A 19,268-nucleotide genomic window follows, 5' to 3' on the forward strand; every position below is an offset into this window, starting at 1 on the left:
GTTGCTCTTGCGTGAATGAATAAATAAATGACTTTTTATAGGATGAAATCAACAAGGACCTACTGTATAGACAGGGAACTCTACTCAATACTCTGTAATAACCTATATAAAAAAGAATAGATATATGTATATGTGTAACTAAATCACTTTGCTGTACACCTGAAACTAACACAACATTGTGAATCAACTATACTCCAATATAAAATAAAAATTTAAAAATTAATTAATTTAAGAAAGATGGAAGGATGAGGACAAATATGGAGAGGAGGGAAGTAAAGGGAAAGTACATTTTAAAATTGAAAAATTGATCTAGAACTTAGATTTGTGGTTGAGGTTTGGAACACACAATTCATTGGTTTTGACAGAGAAGACAAGTTGGAAGATAAACACTAAGGAGAAATGTGATTGTGGGCAGGTTGGAAGATAAACACTAAGGAGAAATGAGATTGTGGGCAGGTTTCTTTACTTCATCTTGTATTCACTCCCTCAGCATTTGGAACTCTGTTATGAAGATAAGCTGCAATTGATTAATGTGAGTGATCAATTATATAAAGAAATATTATGGAGACAGTGCTCTTATTTAAAGATCTTAGAATTTCTGGAAAAGATTGGTTAGTCTCATCCCAAATATTTTTGGTCACCTGATTCTCTTTTCCTATTCTAATCCCTGCCCACTTTCCTATAAACTTTCATCTTGGTGTTTTCTCTTATTCTAGAAGCTTTCATGTCTTTAATCTCATTTAAACTTAACAACAGCCCAGTTGGAGACGTGGAAAGCTCCGTTTTGCAGATGTATTAAAAACCGGGGCTCTGGGACTGGCCCAAGGTCAGGTAAAACACAGGGATAAGCGGGAACGAAGCCAGTTGGTCTCTGGTTACCGGTGCGGCGGCTTCACGCTAGGCCATGGTAACTTTCCCTCCCCCTGGCAGTCCCACCCTGGAAGCGCATTCCCATGAATTTAATCCCAGTCTATCAAAACATGGCCAAAGTCGCTAAATTGTTCCAGTTCGCTGCAGGTCGTGAACAGAATTTCGACTGAACCGATTCTCCTTCCTTATCCCCCGGCTGCTGTGGTCTTTGCGCTCGGGGAGCGGACGCGCGAAGGCGTCCAGACCCCATCGCCCCAGGTTTACCGACAGAGAGACGCTGTTCCTGGGCCTAGGGACCCCGTGGTGACCCTTCTTCCCTGCGAAGACACGGCGGCATGTTTCTCTACGGGGAGGAGCGCGCATGGAAAGGTGGAGGCTCGGTTTAGGTAGCAGGCGGGGCAGCCCATCGATACCCTTGCCAACATGTAGGATACACATCTCTCCGCGTCCTCTGTGCCGCGTGAGCGTCCCGGGTATGGGGAGACTTTACCGCGTCCACGAATCCCTCGCACGATGCGCCCGCGTGTCTCCCCTACCGCTCCCTAGCGGGCCGCGCTGTGCCAGGTGTCGGGGTGCGTGTCGGACGCGCGGGCTGACTTTCCAGCGCCGGGAGCACCTGCTCCGCGTGCAGCGGTGAGGCCGCTGGCCCCGGGAGCCACTCGGGCGCCTCCTGTCCCCCGCCGTCCCCGCGTGACCCGCCGCTCCCCGCGCAACAGTTGGCTGGGCGGGCGGTGCGCGCGCTCCCCGGGCCGTGCGCGCGAGGCGCGCCAGGCGGCCGGGCCGCAAGCGCGGGCCGGGGTCGCGGCGCAGAGGCCTGGCGCTCCCCCAGGCGCGGGCCCGGCCCCTCTCCAGATGCTGCCGCGCGCCGGCCGCCCCCCCGTGCGCCGGTGCCTCCCCGGGCGCCCAGTGCGCAGGCGCCGGCCGTGAGGACCGACCGTGCGCTGGGCTCCAGCGGGTTGGAGCGGCGGCAGTGGAGGGGACGCGCGGGCTGGCGAACTGACGGGCGGACGGGCCATGTCGCCCCGCACCTGCTGAACTGGAGCACCCGAGGATGTCTACGCTGAGGAAGGTGCGAGCCACCGGGACCGGAGCCGCGCGGGGACTGGGCTAGGGGCGCGAGAACCGTCGGGGGTTGCGGGGGAGAAGGCTGCCCGGCGGGACGGACCGCTGGGGCCCCGCGAGGGCGGCTGGGTGAGGGGCGGGGACCCCGGGGCAGCCTGTGTACTGGGTCCCCTCACCCTGAGCTGCAGGGCGCGCGGGAGCGGGCGCAGAGCGGGGCGTCGCGGAGGGGTGACATTCTCCGCTCGGCCCGGCAAGCTGGGGGACCCGCGGAGACCCGGGAGGAAGCGCCGGCGGGCGAGGGGCTGCGCGCCGGGCTCCGGCTGGGCACCGCGAGGGGATGGGGGCGGCAGGAAGCAAACTGCGCCCCCTCCCCCCGCCCGGCGCAGGACGCCGACCGCCCCTGGGAACGCGTGGAAGGCGCCGGGAGCCCGGGCTCCGCGCGGGGGGCGCAGGGGGCGCGCGGCCGGGTGGCGGGAGGGGTCACTGGCGCCGGGGCGCGGCGCCCGGGGGTGGCTGGAGGAGCGCGTCGGGAGGGCGGCCTCCGGCTCTACGAGTGGGAGCGGAGCGCGGGGGCTTTTTCGGGGCGGTTGCTAAGCGAGCCGCTACCCGGCGCAGGATTCTGTAACCAAGCCTCCCCCGGCAGCGGCTGTTGCCGTTCTGGGCTCGCTCGCTAACGGTAGCAGGAGAAATAAGGAGGCTGTCATTATTACAGCCTGGGCGGCGAGGGGCGGGAGCGGCAGGCACGGGGGCCGCCTGGCGGGCCAGCTGGGTGCCCGGCGCCCGGCCCCCGGCTCCCGCGTGCGGCGCCGAGAGACGCGGAGCAGAGTGGACGGGACCCGGCGGGGGCTGGGCGAAGAGTCGGGGGTGGGGTGGGGGCCCGCGGGTTCGCCGGCGGAGAGCGGCGAGAACCAGCTCCGGGGGGCGACCTGCGTCGGAAACTCGGGAGCTGCTTCTCCGGCGTCCGCGCTTCGCCGGAACGTGGTCCGGCCGCCTGGGTGTCGCTTCCCCGGTGAATGGCGACTCGGCCGGGCTCCGGATTCGGAATTCGGGACTTGCCGGCGCGGCTGGCTCGGATCGATCAAAAATAAAGCGATCGGCAGCGAGTCCTTCCTGTGATTAATTCTGCCAGCACGGGCTGTGGGTGGTTTTGGAGCCGGAAATGTAAAGCGCACCTGCTTATTCTGCCATCTGAGGAGGACTTCAGCCTAGGACTTTCCCCAGGGGCCTCAGCGCCGGGGGTCTTGGGGCTTTGCTCACGGTAACCAGCTCGTGTGTCCTCTTGGACAGTGTGTCTGATTGGAACTCGCGGGCTTGGTGATCTATGACTTAAGGAGGACTCCTGCTTGCAGATGAGAATCGATTGTATTAGTTATTAGAAACCCCCCTGGCATCTCAGCATGGCCTGAGAGAGCCCACAGCCTCGTCCAAAAGGACTCTTTCTCTGTTTCAAAGCCGACACCACAGAGCCATCTCCCCTCCCCCGACACCTTGGAAGGAACAACATTTGGATTTGAGGTTAATGTGCGTTACAACACCATTTTCATTTTACTTCCTTTACACTCTCCGCAAAAGGTAATAGGTAACCAAGGCAAAAAATGGTGAAATTATGAAAAAAATGGTAATTCTTGGCAGGTCAAGCTGTTACTCTGGTGTTTAAAAAAAAATGTCATTAATCAGGATTTTCCAGTAGCCAAATTGTCTTGTGCAGGTGGCTGGGTGACTCACAGATTTAGCTCTGATAGTAATTGTAGAGTGTGTGTACCACTTCCTTTTAGATGGTGTGACTTTCTCATTGCTTGGAAGGGAACAAATTAGAATATTTTATACCCCACATCTGGAAGCAGGACCAGCAGGCTGTGGGGAACACTCTCTGCTCAGGCACATCTGGGCTGGGAGAGGTATGGACCCAGTGAATGAAAACAGTAAAAAGAAATAGTCCTGTCCTGAAGCTCGCAGCCCCTTCCCACCAGCACTCTCGAGTCCCGTCCCAGGTCAGGAGTTCCATCAATGGGGGGGTTTCTCCTCTGTGATCCCCCATCAAGGGAGGCCTGCTTTGTGTCTGCGAGCCCCTCCTGCCCCCTCGTGCCCTCCTGTCCCTAATTTCCTCTGTTCTTGGTTAAGAAATCGATAAGCATTGGATGACTTACCCGAGCGATCTATCATGTCATATCTGCAGATTACATTTTAGGTTAAAGCGCAAAATGAATTCTACATAAATAATCCAAAGTGTTGAAGGAATTTAAGTTTTCTCACCACAAAGATGTTTTCTATATGCATTCTGTCCTATTTGACTTTCCATGTTGGTAATCATTTATTCCCTTTCCTTCCACTTACAGTATAACTATCCAAAGTGGCTGGAGATAGAAGTAAACGTGTACTTATTCACCAATGTGTTTGTGCCTTAGGTTTCTTGTGTTGTAGGCGAATTAATAACAATATATCTTATTTCTATAGAATTCAGATTGCTTTGCATGATTTCTCCCCAGTGACATAAATGTGTCCTCCTATGGCAGTCTATTGCTTCTCCTATTTTTGTCTACTTCATTTTTGAAATTGGTGGAAATTTCACATTAAATACTAAAAGTGAAAAAGCACTTTGCACAATTTAAATCACGTTAGATTTCGGATACCCAGAATCCAACCAATTCTGAAACTAAATTCTAACATTTTAAAGCTTGTTAGAGGATTTGTTATCTGTGTTTTTAGCAGAGTGTCTTCCATCGTGTGCCTACATGATGAAACTGAAGAAATGCTGTAATTCTTTTATATTTGAGGAAAAACTTCATGATTTCTCAGTCACTCAAGGAGTTGAGTAATATACACTTTGATCATAGATTTTAAAGGGAAATTAATTAAATGTATTATTTATTGACCCTTGGAATGGATATGCCATGGTCATTCACTGGATACAATAAAAATAACTATGATTCATCATTTTGGCCAGATGGGAGTCATATTTAAAACATTGGCAGCATGTTGGTTATAAAAGAATTATGGGCCACCCAACAGGAAGTTAGCGGGCAAAGCATTCTCTGCAGTTAAAAATCATTCTGATCAACCACAGCTTTACATACAAGTTGTTTTTATCATGGAACCATATTTCCAGCAGATCGCCAGCTTTTAAAGTAGGTGTCGTTGTCTTCTGGGCATGTGTGTCACAAAGACTGAGCACGGTAGCTTCCAGTTTATTCATGGCAGACACTCTCGTTTACGGGGAGCTAAGCATGTGGGCTTTGGCGTCGACGGGTATGGTTGGGGGGTGCAGATTCCCCCCTAAATCCTGCATCTGCCGTTAGGAGAGCCTTTACCTTTACAGCACCCTTCCTTTCCAGGGCTTAACACCGGTGACAAACAGCGGGTTTGGAGCCGGTGTTAACCTCCTGGGCCAAGGCAGTGGCGTCCGCGTGTAAGATCAGTTGTCCCTTTCTCGGCGGGGCCTCTGCCCTGGCCGCACCCGCTGTGAAAAGCCTCGTCAGGCATTAGCTCCGGGGCCCTCGAGGGCCCTCACCCTCAGTCCGGAAGGGCGCCTCCCATTTCTGGAGGTTCCGACATTCCCGCAAGGAGCTTCAGTTGCGGCTTGTCTTGAGAGAACGCATCTCCTGGGAAATGTCCCCGGTTAGTTTCTCCTGACCTTTGCTCTTGCACCATCGTCTGTCTTGGGGGGTCTCCAAGGAGCTGAACTTACCAGGCTGACTGCAGACGGCTTCTGTGGTCTACGCTGCCTGGCCCTGCAGGATACCTGCACGCTGCTCTCTTCGGAGAGACTGCCTAGCCCACTTCTAGGGTGTGGCTGTTTGGGGGCGGGCTCCTGGCTGCGTAAGGAGGTCAGGACCCCATCCCCCCTCCGGGAAGAGCACGGCGTTTCCTCTCAGCCGAGAATGGAGCGCTTTAGGAGGTAAATCTAAAAGGATGTAGGTCCCTCACATGCAGCCTGGGGCGGGGTGGCCTGTCCATCCTGGGAAGCCAGTACCCAGGATGGCAGGGCCGGGCCACGGGTGGACAGCAGGGCCGTGGACGGCCGCACTTGGTCCTACGATGTCACTGAGGTCCAGCTCAGGTAGGGCTTGAAACTGTCATTGCCGTGGGTTTCTGTCCTGACCACCCAACGGGATGTAAAGGTTTTTAGTTTCCCGAAAAATTTCCTCTTTAAAGCTCTCATTGCGGGGTGACATTTATCCATCATCCGGTGACACTTGTCTGGTATGCCTTTTTGTGTGTATCCACAGGAAAAAAAAAAAGTAATTTTTGTTAAAAAGGAATAAGTACTTGAAACCAGCCCTTGCATAAAATTGTAGCAAAATTTGTTAAAAAGTAACTTTGTAAACCTAAGTAGTCATTATCTTTAAAAACATGCACCGTTCTCTGCACAAAAGAAAAAAATATTGAAATGATCTCCTAGCACCCACGGAGTACACATCTTAGGCCAAGCAACGTAAAATCATCCTCCTGTGCCTAATGGAAATGTGTCCTACTAGTGTTGTACGATGCCAGCCAGCAGCTTTTTACACTGGCCACGTAGGTAGTGATTAGGAGTGAGGGTGAGGGTTCTGGAGTCAGGCAGCCTGCGGGGCTGCGTGGCACCGGCCGTTTATTTGCCCTCATTATATTTTTGGCCTTCATCACTAAAGGAGGGACGGATCCAACATTAACAGGGTAGTGTTGTCAGGAGGATTAAATGAATTGATGAGAGTAAGGCAGTTAGAACAGCATACATAGTAAATGCCCAACATGTGTCCACTATTTTGATCATGAAGAAATGAAATTGGGGCCCAGTTTGGGCCATCCTGCATTGCACGTAATGAAGCCACTCTCCAAATCCCCATAACACCTAGGTATTTACTATTTCCAGTCTTCTTTTACTTTCTTTTATATCTGTTTTGCCATCTCTTTCCAAAAAGTTTTTTGACTCACTGACAAAAGGACAAGGTCCAAGAAATGAAATAAAGTAGAAACAGGCAATCAGAGCAAACAAATATGGTAACCACAAGGGTTAACATAGTCCTCTGGGCCTCAATTTTTTTTTTTTTTTTTTGCGGTACGCGGGCCTCTCACTGTTGTGGCCTCTCCCGTTGCGGAGCACAGGCTCCGGACGCACAGGCCCAGTGGCCATGGCTCACGGGCCCAGCCGCTCCGCGGCATGTGGGATCCTCCCGGACCGGGGCACGAACCCGCGTCCCCTGCATCGGCAGGCGGACTCTCAACCACTGCGCCACCAGGGAAGCCCTGGGCCTCAGTTTTGAGTCGGAGTTTCCTGGAAGCCAACTCAACAAAACCAGAAGACACGGGCCCTCGCTTGGTTCCCTTGTGGGGTGGACGTCGCATACTCGCTTTACAGTGAAGAAAAGATTTTCCCAAGTGCTGAATCGTGAAAGATGCTCTCGTGGTTGACTTTGTATAGAGGGGTTGGGTTAGATCGTATACATCAGTTATACAAACACAGAAGTGTTTTTCATGATTACAGTAGACTTTGGAGGAAAGCAAAACATACACAGGCAACCCGTAAGAGGTGCAGTGACCTTATCCTCGTATTTCTGCGTTCCCTCCGTGACCAGATGGGAAACTGGGGATTCGGGAGACGGGCTCTGAGCTCTGGACCGCCCCCGGTCTACTTCAGTGTAGCATTTATATGTGGGATCGAGTTGTGTGTCTCGGGGAAAACTCAGATCTCTCAGGTCACATGTATCTTATTTCCCACTGTGCTTTCATTGTAAATCAAGTGTCTCAGCCTAAGACAAGGCCCCTGGAGCAGACGCATCGTCGCTGCTGTCCCCGCTTCCACGCCATCCACCCCGCCTGGCGGGGAGCAGAGCTCCAGCCCCCGGGGGCGCAGGAGCTATTTCAGCAGCTCCTCCTGATGCCATCGGAAGGCCCAGTGCCTTCCCTGTGCGCTTGCGATGGGGGTGACCCTCACGCGCCCCAAGGGGAGCCCCCGGCTTGTCTTGCCCTTCAGGAGGACAGCCTGCCCTTCTCAGCCCCGGGCCTGCCTGTGTGCTGCTGTGAATGGACAGGCGCGTGAAGGGCACACTGTTCCCCGTGGTGTTTACCAGACTCACCACTACCCTTGCTTGGTGGTGAAGACTCTCCCTCACCAGCACTGGTTTTTCTTTTCTCCATTTTCCTCCTATTTATCCTCTCAGACCTCGAACTGCGTGTTCCCAGACCCTGGATGCCACGGCTCAGCCACTGGGGTCCCTGGGCCTTAGGGACATTCCTGGGGAGACCCTGTTCCTCCTCCTGCCAGGAGAAACAGGGAACGGACAGATTTGGCAACCTCACAATTCCCACCGTAGCATTTTAGATCGTATCACTCAATACATGTTCGAATGGATACGTAGATCCATAAGCAGCTGACCCATCGCACACTCGAGAAAGGTTCCTCAGTTACGGGCGGGCTTTACCTCTTGCTTCTCCAAGTTGCATGAGTCTCACCAAGACAGGACACCTCACAAGCACGTCAGTGGATTTGCTTGTTTTATGAAACTTTTGGCTGTTTAAAAATAATTTCCATTTTCTGACATTCTTTGTAATATTTTGAGAGTTTCTAAATACATTTCTGAATATCTGTTTTCTGATTCTATTAAAAACTTAATCATGAATCCATATTATAGATAATTTAGACGTTTTCATCAACAGTCGAATGTTGTACCGTCAAGCTTCCACTGTGACCGTTGTATAGCATTCCCGCATCTACAACATAATTGTCTAGATTATTACTATGGTTAGGTTCAAAGTTTGATTTTTGTTGTGAGAGATGGGTTATGCAGCTCTTTAAAGCAACCAAACAGTAATTCTTAGTCTTCAATTCATCCACTTGCTTGTTTCTCCAATGGTATTTTATTAAAAGTCACAGCAGGCACTCCATTAAAAAAAAAAAAAATCTTCTTTTGCATATAACTAGTCCCAGCAATTTCACTTCTGGGAACGTATCCTAAGGGAATAATCATGAATTTACAGGAAATCAGCTAAACAGATGTTCACTCCAGTTTTGTTCCACAGTAAAATATTGGAAAATAGCAATAACTGGAGATTGGATAAATTCATTATGATATAGCATCGTAAAAAAATACACAGCCATTAAAAAGATGAAGATTAAATGTTTAATACTACAGAGGGGTGTCCGTATCCTGTTAGGTGAAGGAACCAGGTTACCAAACAGCACGCACAGCACCCTTGTCTCTTCCCTGAAGCTGCTGTGAGGGGGACACAGCAGGAAGTCTGGAAGGACCCAGCAGCTGGTGGGGGGTGGGGTGGGCGGGGAGGGGGTTGTCACCCAGTGGCATCAGCACCTTGCTCAGGATCCAGGCCTCGTCCCAGAGCAGTCTGCGCCACCCAGCACCACCCGACACCTGCCGCCCGCGTGACTGAGTCCCCTCTTGAGGCCCAGCCTTGCTGCTCCCTCCGTGCCGTTCCCTGAGCAGCTGGCCTGGGAGGCTTGGCGTCGGGGCCCTCGCACGGCCCGTGCCTGCGCTCCCCATAGGTCGAGGGCGCGTCCCTCTGTGGGGTCCGATAGTTGCTGTATCAAAGACCCTCTGAAGCACTTGTGGGGTAACGTGGCACAAGTTGGCTTCTCACGTCAAATCAGGACAGGTTTTCTTGGTCCCCCAAATGGTCACCCTGTAACCAGGCTCTTTCTGTCTGGTGGCTCTGCCACCATCATCCTCATCCAGTCAGTAGAGGGAAGAGCTGGGGGACCACGTGGGCGTGGCCTGGGAGCACATGCACCACTTCTGCTCCTGTCTCCTTGGCCTCTGTCATGTGCTACACGCACCTCAAGGGAGGCAGGAAAGAAGAGGAAAGGGTTTGTGATCAGCTGACTGTTTTGGGAAGCCTCCCTTGTTTCATTTATGGAGTGAAGAGACCTTCCCTAGAACGTCTCCAGAAGTCTTTATCTCCTATCCCGTCATGCCTGACCGGTTACGGCGAGAAGGATGGGATCATTGTCTGGGTTTAGGTTCATCTTAAGCCGCCCCTCAGGCTGTGCCTGGTGCCCCTGAGGCCACGCAGAGGAGGGTGACCCCTGGGGAAAAGCTGATTTCCCTTAGAAATCAGGAGGGGGATGGCTGTCTGGGTATCTACCCATAGTGTCTATTACAGGGCTATTGTGAATTTATAAATTGCCTGGGGCACAACATAACACTTCTGTAATCTAATAATGTCTTAAAGGAATCTTTATGCATCTGTGCAGTAAAGGATTGCAGAGCTGTTGTAAAGCGAATAGGACAGAGAAACACCTTCTGCTGACCCACTAGACCCGCTGTAACTAGTCCACCTTTGATCAGTTGTCAGTACGGCCACCGTCTGATGGAATTCACGTGTCAGGGTTCTCAAGTCCCAGAAACAAAGTCCCGCTAACTTTAGCACGACGGACCCCACTGGCAGGACCTGGACGAGCTCTCGGCTGAGGGGAGGCTGAAGAAGCTTCAGGAAGGTAGGAGCCCCACGGCAGGGGTGTGGAAGCGTCCCCCGGCCATCCCTCAGCGCTTCGTCCCTGCCTTGCTCTGAGAGGTGAAGCATCCCGGGGCTGCTCCGTTTCAGCCTGAGGCGTGCGGGGCACCGGGGTTGGGGGTGGCAGTGGGCCAGGCAGACATATGCAGTCTTATCCCGTGACCCAAAGGGGAAACCCTTGCCTGGCCTTTCCCCAGTAGAGCACTGGAGTCCAAACTGGGAGGAAGGTGAGAGATATAGTATCTTGTGTCATGCTACAACATGCTTATGTTTTTAAAAGAGACACCCACATAGGGACATTGGGTAAAATCAAGGTCCACGGTGTCAGACATCTAGCAGTGTCCCCAGAGACGACTCAGGTTATTAATTGCGGGCAACGCGCAGAGACGACTCAGGTTATTAATTGTGGGCAACGCGCACAGCCCATTCCTTGGCTCTGCCTCTGAGCCGCCGTCCCATCCTTTACAGGTTTTCTCTGTTCTAGGGTTAGGATAGGCTTTGGAAAGCATTCAGTGTTTTTCTGGGAAACAAAAATAGGCAAAACCCAGAGGTCAGTGCTTTACTGTCAGACTCGGTAATGCATTTCCTTGGCTACCAGATCTTCTCTTTGTTATATTTATTCCACTTTTGGAGACTCTTCTCTCCTGTGATATATTTTGTTCTGTCATAGCTGTGGTGAATTGGGGGCTGGTTGGGCTGCTTTCATACATTTTTCTTTTCTTTTTTTTCTGGTCATCTAATCTGCTAAATATTTAGAAATTATAGAGAAGCACAAATTGATGACTTGGAAGTCACCAATAATTCCATGACCTAGAAATAATTACAGTTGTGTCTTCTTATTTTTTAAACCCAAACTGGGAACTGTCCTGGGTTGTTTTTTTTTTTTTTCACTTTATATTCTTTTCTGAGAACTTGCCCAAATTTTCAAAATATTCTTTGACAGTTTGATTTTAATTGAAGTATAATATTCCAGTATGCAGTGTTATTCAGCCATTCCCCTATTGCTGAATGTTTAAGTTGCTTGCAAAAATTTTTGGCCATTAATCTGTGATTATTATTGTTATTTTTGTAACATCTTTATTGGAGTATAATTGCTTTACAATGGTGTGTTAGTTTCTGCTTTATAACAAAGTGAATCAGTTATACATATACATATGTTCCCATATCTCTTCCCTCTTGCGTCTCCCTCCCTCCCACCCTCCCTATCCCACCCCTCTAGGTGGTCACAAAGAACCGAGCTGTGATTACTGTCTTTTTTGATGTTTTCTGAAAGTGTAACTTTTCTCTAGTAAATTCCTAGAAACAGAATTACTGGGTTAATGGATGTATCTAGTGTATTAGGGCTGCTATAACAAATTACCACAAACTCAGGGGCTTAAAACTACAGGAAACAAGAGAAGCCCAAAATCAAGGCATTCCAGAGCTGCATTCCCTCCAGAGGGCCCAGGAAAAGATCCTTCCTGCCTCTTCCAGCTTCTGGTGCCTGACCCGGCTCCCTTGGCTTGTGGTCACATCACTCCCATCTCTGCCCTGTCTTCACGGGCCATCTCCTCTGCGTCTGTGTCTCCCGTTCTGTCCACCTCGAATCTCTCTCCTAAGGATACTAGTCATTGGACCCAGGGCCCACTCAGATAATCCAGGATTTTTTCCTCATGTCAAGGTTCTTAATTTCATCACAGGTGAAAAAGACCTGTTTTCCAAATGAGGTCATGCTTGTAGATTCCAGGGATTTCTGTGGTGACACCCCCATACAGTGGGTGCGAACATTTCATGAACCTTGAACCTGCTGGTGACCAGAGCCTCCCGCCAGTGTTGAATACGAGGCTCATTTTGCTGCCACCTCGCCAAGTACAGGGAAAAGGGCAGCCGTCTGTGCCACAGGTAGGGCTTTGTAAGGGCAACAAAGGAAAACAAGCAAAGAGCAGCAAAGGAAAGGGTCAGTAGATTCGACCAGAGCTCGTGGGAGCTTCTCTTTGCCCACCATAAGGCTGCATGGTGAGCCTGGAGCGTGGTCCTTCTCATCCTGAAAAACAGGCTAATTCCTTTATATGCAAAGGTTTTTCAAGTGTGCATAAAAGTGGATGGGGAAAAAAACAAGAAATTGGTGAAGGGGTCGGTAAGCATTTGAGAATTCACTAATGGTAACAAAAAGGCAAATGAAAACATCACTTTTAAAAAAACTTATCAAATGGGTTATTATTTAAAAAATACCACACATTTTCAGTGTTGGATTTTCAAGGCCTCTGTCGGTTTGCATCTTCAATCTTCACAGATGCGCCTGCAGTGGCATTTTGTTGCTGGGCGCCCAGTCCCTCCTGGGCTTGCTGACCAGAGAACCTTGTGTTCCAACTTTATAATAAGTGTAGATTTCCTGTTTCAAAGGTTTAATGGGATAGCATTTTTAAAAAGAATTGAAGCAGGCTAAATTTAGTGTCTGAAAAGTGTCCAGATCGAAAATAGCTCTATTCCAAAATATCTGTCTCCAGGCCTGTGCTGTTTGGGGCTTTGGGAAGGTGAAAGTTTCTGCTTCCTGTCCCATCAGCAAACAGGTGTCACCAGCCATGCGCTCTCATGACAGCCTGTCACCGAGAAGGTCCTCGTTCCTCGTGCGCTGGCCGGCCTCTTCCATTGGGGCATAATTGCCTGAGGTGGGTGCGTTGCTTCTGACACGGCCCTGATGATCCATGAGGAGGGTCACTTTCCTCTCCTCCTCTGTTCTTCCTACTGGTTCTTATTCTTGGCTCTTCTGAAGACTTTAAATGAGGTGAATCATAATGTTAAAAAACATAAGGTTTGGGCTTCCCTGGTGGCGCATTGGTTGAGAGTCCGCCTGCTGATGCAGGGGACACGGGTTCGTGCCCTGGTCCGGGAAGATCCCACATGCCGCGGAGCGGCTGGGCCCGTGAGCCATGACCGCTGAGCCTGTGCGTCCGGAGCCTGTGCTTCGCAACGGGAGAGGCCACAGCAGTGAGAGGCCCGCGTACCGGAAAAAAATATATATATATAAGGCTTTTTCTGGGATTCCTTTCCCTTTCTTCATTCTTACAGTAAGTGTTGAATTTCTGCTTCATCTTATTTTTTTCAAGCTTAATGTTATTATTTTTTTCTTAAGAAATAGCATTCTCTTAGCCCAGGATAGGGTCATCCCTTGATTTTTGTGGCATGGAGCTCAGGTGAACCCAGTGTTTGCTCCTAAACCCCACCTTGAAAGAACACACAGAGTACAGAGAAGAGAGTCTTTTGGCTTATTTGGGTCAAGTATTATCATCTCTCTCTTGCAAACGTGAGAACAGAGGCCTGAATAGTTGGGAAGCCTTTGTAGTGAGGGGCACAGGCGTAAGGTTTAGGCCGTCAGGAGCCGCATAGCCTCGGACCTTGTCATTCCTGGGGAAGCGAGGACAGTGGCTACTCTGGCGGGATCCCTCCTTCGCCTCCAGAACCTGAACTTTACACATGCACCTTCTGAGGAAGAGAGACAACGGGCAAGTTTGTAATCCTGTCATTTTTCTTTAGTGTTACTTCCGGGCTAAGGTAGCCACGATTTGTTTTATAATTCAGCATTGTCTGTCAAGAATCGGGGGCATTTGATCCCTAGGAAGAACGAAGTCCGCTTAATCCTAAGTAGGCCTGGATGACATCTCCTTCTAGGACAGAAGAGTCTAGAGTTTCTGTTAAGATACCAGGTGTCGCTAAAGGTGTTTGGAAATCACGGACAGATTCTCAGGGAGTCAGAAGTCCCCGGGGAGGCCGCCGGGGGAGGTGGGAGGTGCCCGGGCAGTAAATGAACCCGGAAAGACAGTGAAGAGGGAGGACGTAACCGGAGGGCGAGACGTTCACCAGCTCAGAAGCTTCTCTGAGTTCTTTATTCCTCCGCTCCAATGTCGTAGGTGTAAAGCGTTTACCAGCGCACCAGGTGGAGATGTATCTGCTTCGTAAACAGGCTTGTGTGTCCTCTCATGATCCAAGATAATAGAACGAGGTAAAGACTCATTATTTTGCTTGACGTCTTTAAAAAAATGTTGTGTAGAGAACGCAGGGTGTGTTTTAGGGTCTATAGCAAGTGAGGGGTGACGGCCGGTCTGTATAACTGCGAGGAGGTGGGCGTTCGAGACCCAGAGATTCACGGAAGCAGCACCACGTGTCCTCCACGTGCTGTTTGAAGGATGCGGACCCTGCCTGCTCAGCCACGTCCTCCCCGTGGGGGAGACTCCGCTCCCGAGTGAGAGGGGGGAGCTGGCTTCGGTTACTCCTGCGGGAGGAGTGGTCCTGGGGGGGCGCGAGGGGTGGTCCTGGGGGGACGTGAGGGGTGGTCCTGGGGGGGCCGCGAGGGGTGGTCCGGGGGGGACGCGAGGGGTGGTCCGGGGGGGCGCGAGTGTTGGTCCTGCGGGGGCGCGAGGGGTGGTCCCAGGGGTGCGTGAGGGGTGGTCCTGGGTGGGGGCGCGAGGGGTGGTCCTGGAGGGGGCGCGAGGGGTGGTCCTGGGTGGGGGCGCGAGGGGTGGTCCTGGGGGGCGTGCGAGGGGTGGTCCTGGGGGGGGCGTGAGGGGTGGTCCTGCGGGGGTGCCAGGGGTGGTCCTGTGGGGCGCCAGGGGTGGTCCTGGGGGGGCACGAGGGGCGTCCCTCCATGTTTCTGAGCCAGCACTGCAGCCGCTGGGGGAGACGCCTCCATGCTTCCAGACCCTCTGCGCTCACGGCGACCCGCAGGGCGTCTGCGATTGCATCATTGCGTCATATCCAGCTGCAGCTCATCTTCCCGATTCCACTGAGCGGCGCTCCTTGGATTTTGCGCCGACAGGCCTCGCTGAACCTTGAAGGAAGGGACAGAGCCCTGGTTGAAAAGTCAGGGACCCGCACGGCCAGTAGGGTGGTGACCCGAGAGCTACGAAGACTGGGGGGGTGCGGCTTCCCCACATCCCATCCGTCCTGAGCGCCCGCGCCTTTTGGGGCAGGGGGTGAAACTGGTTAGAAAGGGTGCAGTTAGCGTCCTCCATCCCCTCGGAGGAATCATTTGTGCTCAGAGCAGAGGGGATTGAAAGGGTGCCCACCGTCCCCTCCAGGATACATGTTTTTAATCATCTGGTAAGTAACCCCAGCAATTCGTAATCATCTGGGTAACTGGGTGAATTTCTAGAAACTTGCTGATCATATATCCTTTGGAAAATAACTTTAGGGTGCATATCTGGTGGATACAAACGAGGACATTAATTTAGTGTTTATTACTGATGAATAATTCATTCATTCGATGTGTTTTCTTGTAAACTCCCAAGGTGCCAAAACTGTGCTCGCCATTATGTATATTTTAGTAAATAAACGAGAAAGACGATGCTGGATAAGAGTCTGTGGAGAGAGATAAATATTAAATAAATATACAGCAATCATATACTAAAAGTATTTTCATGCTAACGATTCTGATTCAGCTTTGAGGACAGCTATGCCCAGATACTGGTCCTCTGACCCATGGCCAGGAGCCTGGAGCCTGGGGGCAGAAGTGGCATTTCTGGTTCTGGGAAGAATAAACAGGAATCAGGAGCAGAGCTGGGAGTCTTCCAGGCCTGAGGAAAGGGGTGTAGGGAGCGTCAAGGATTAACCAAGGCTTCTGGCCTGAGCCAGTGGAGGTGCAGTTCCAGCCCCTGGGGTTGGAGACCATTAACCTCCTGCTTGGGAGAGGTCTCTGATCTGTTTTCAGTTAGAACGAATGCAGTTTCATGTATTTAAAAGAATTTTAAGACAGTAAAAAGATGCATGAACTTTAACTTGCCAAACCAGGCCTTGCTGTTTAGACGTGCAGGTTGGAATTTACTTGTTCCCTTCTCCCTGAATCCAGTCACATCCAGCCCCCCTGGACATCTTGGATCATGGACAACAGAAAATTGTTGCACCAAAAACTGCTCCAGTTGACATGTCCTCTGGTGAAGGCTCACATTTCACAGATGGGGAAACTGAGGACGGGCCCAGAATTCCTTGTTCCTGTCCCCTGGGCGCTGTGCCTGGCCGCACCCTCGCCACACTGCACTTGAATTAGGAGAACGTTCTTACAGAACTCCCCCCCCCCCCCACCCGCCTCCAGTCTCTCTCAGCTTGAAACCATCCTACACACAGCTGCTGGGATAATCTTTCTAAAGCCATTTTTATCATGTCACTTCTTTGCATGCTGTTTTCTGTTGCCTTTTGTCAAATCCAGATTTCTCCTTTCTGGCTCTCAAGGCTTTCTGCAAAATGTCCCCTTTCCGAGGATTTCCATCGTGAGCCTTTATGGAACATTTGCCCCAAAGTGCTGCTCAAATCCCCTGTTGTTGTCTTACTGTCGCCGGCCACTGGTCCTTTGCACATGCCATACCACACACCTGGAGAATTCGTTATCAGCCTGTTTCTTGTGTTATTTTTCTTTCTTGGTCTGTGCCCGTTCCTCTTTCCAGTCTAACTCCAAAACCCCTTTCTTCTTGGAACTGACGCCTATAAATGCTTCCTTCCCTCAACTCTGACCATTTCTTTACTTTTTGGTTTCCTTTAGTAGTTAGTTCTTCATCTCATAACATTCAGAAGGCATCTTATATAAGATACCTGAATCCAGAAAACCAGTTGTCATCTAATGATTGGCTGGATTTACAAAAATATACTAGGAAACACCCCACTAGGAGCTTTCTTTAAAAGAATAGTTTCCTTTATGTATTGGCAATGGTGCAGGTACATGAGATTTACTTCACACTGGGTCTTAGGCATGATGTTCTGAAAGTTGTCTCACCGTGTTTTACTGGCTGATGGGATATTCTGGCAGATTCCTAAGATTCCTAAGAACGAGGCCCGTGACTAGCTTGGACGCACCTCCTTCGGCACCCGTGCTGCTCGATGCTGACTCACTGGGTGGAGTGGCCCCCTGGCCGGGGGCGTTTACAGTCATGCACTGCTGCATCTCAGATCAGATGTCTTTGAGTTAAGACTGTGTGTCTTTGATTTCCCCGTTTTGGATTCATGTTTTTCACAGAATCTAGACGGTGCCGAGGCTGGTGGGAAGCTGTGTGCAGCTCCCCGGGGCTCTGCGTCGAGTTCACTGTGTGGTCAGAGGCTGAATCTGTTCTCTGTGCTTTAGGCCAGCAGGACCAGTGCACCAGGCTTCCTCGAGGCTGCACCCTACAGCTCTGCTGTTGTCACCATGGAGCGGTGACCACCTGAAGCGGTGGCGGGGAGTGAGGACCAGAGCTGGCTGAGTGCACTTGACCGTGACATTAGCCTCTCTGGGCTTCAGTAACTTATCAGTGAAGTGGGGATGTAGATAATTTCTCACCTCACATGGAGCTGTGAAGATCAAAGTGACATTGAGGTTACTGAGGCCTGGGGGGCGGCAGGCCAGGGTGGCAGGGGGCCAGGACTGACATGCGGGCCCTTCCTTCGGCCAGGCTCCCCACCGACGGCTGCCCCGCTTCTCGGCACCTGGCTTTTTAAAATCTAACATTCTCTATGATTTTTTTGATTAGAACATCTTTTATTTTTATTGATAAAAAAAGCTCTCTGTATTTATGTTAAATTAGAAATAACAGAACAGCTTGTCCTCTGATGCATCTGAAGTTCATAGGTTTAACTTGGAACTTTCGAAAAACGTGCTTCCAGGTTTTGATCTTGATGGTTTTGTGGGGTGTGTGATGCTGGGTATGGGATGAGCCTAACTTCCTCACGCCCATCAGGGAGACAGCGAGTGGACAGCGTGGCGGGGCTGTCTTAGCTTTCCTGGTTGACCTCGTGGCGGGTCTGGCTCCTGCAGGGCTGTGCGGGGTCTGCTCTTTCCCAAGTGCATCCTCAGCCACACCTCAGCACAGGCCTGCTGCTCTCGGCTGGCGCATCCACGTGCCTCCACGGGCCAGCCCTCGGATCCGGGGTGTGGCGTGGGGGGGTGGAGGGGTTGGAGGCTCTGGACTGAAGACGGCTGGGTGTCTTCCAAGCGCTGAAATCAGTCACCTCTTCTGCGTGATGGTTACGTTGACTTGCGCTTTCCACGTAGAGCGTATTTACTAGCACGTGTCGGCTGACGGCTAATATACATACCAGCCCCTCGCTCGTTTTAGTGTTGCCCTTTCCCCTAATCAGCCGAGATTATGTGAGCACAGCCTCATCGGCCTCACCTGGCTCTGGTTTCACACTCCTAAGTGGATGGAATTGGAATAGATAATTCTGGTTATTCAGGTTAAACATCAATTTCTCTTCCTTTGTAGTTCTTTAGGTTTAATTGTTCATCAAGACTCTATCCAGGTTACTTACACTGTGATCGTTATTTTCAGACCTCAGTGTAGAGATGGTGTGGGTTCTTGGTCCTCTCCTGAGCCACGGGGGCAGGTGCCGTGGGGACTGAGTCCATGGTGCCGCCAAGATGGTGGTGCTGCTTTTGACGAGCCCTTAGCTAGACCAGCAGGTAAAAGAGGGGAGACTCAAGTAGGTAAAAGCAGAAATGAAAGAGGAGACGGTACGACGGATGCCTAGACATAAGAGGACCGTTAGGGATTTTTTTAAAACAATTCTATGCCCAAAAGTTGGATGACCTAGAAAAAATGGATAAATTCTTAGAAACATACAATCTATCAGGACTGAATCAAGAAGAAATAGCCTGATAGACCATTAACAATAAGGAGATTGAATCAAAAATCAAAAACCTACCAGCAAAGAAAAGCCCAGGAACAGATGGCTTCATGGCTGAATTCTTCCATATATTCAAAGAAAAAACTAAACCAGGTCTTCTTAAAACCTTCCAAAAAAATGCAGGTAGTGGGAACACTTCCAAACTCATCTTCTGAGGCCGGCAGCATCACCCTGATACCACAACCAGACAGGACCCCACAAGAAAAGCAAAGCACAGGCCGTTTCTCTGTCATCAATCTGCTCTAAAGATGAGGGGCCCAGAGGTCGGA

At 51.0% G+C, this 19,268-nt stretch overlaps 1 protein-coding gene across 2 annotated transcripts in view; it reads left to right on the forward strand.

The window, feature by feature from the left end:
• The first annotated feature begins 1,641 nt into the window (after positions 1–1,641).
• The window catches only part of DLGAP2 (DLG associated protein 2), a 719,605-nt gene continuing 701,978 nt past the window's right edge, over positions 1,642–19,268 (forward strand). For both annotated transcript variants that reach the window (XM_060001227.1, XM_060001228.1), the window contains exon 1: positions 1,642–1,939. The gene's annotated coding sequence lies outside the window, so the exon portion shown is untranslated. The remainder of the gene's footprint in view (positions 1,940–19,268) is intronic.

The sequence above is a fragment of the Delphinus delphis genome, chromosome 21, assembly GCF_949987515.2.
Source record: "Delphinus delphis chromosome 21, mDelDel1.2, whole genome shotgun sequence".
NCBI lineage: Eukaryota > Metazoa > Chordata > Mammalia > Artiodactyla > Delphinidae > Delphinus > Delphinus delphis.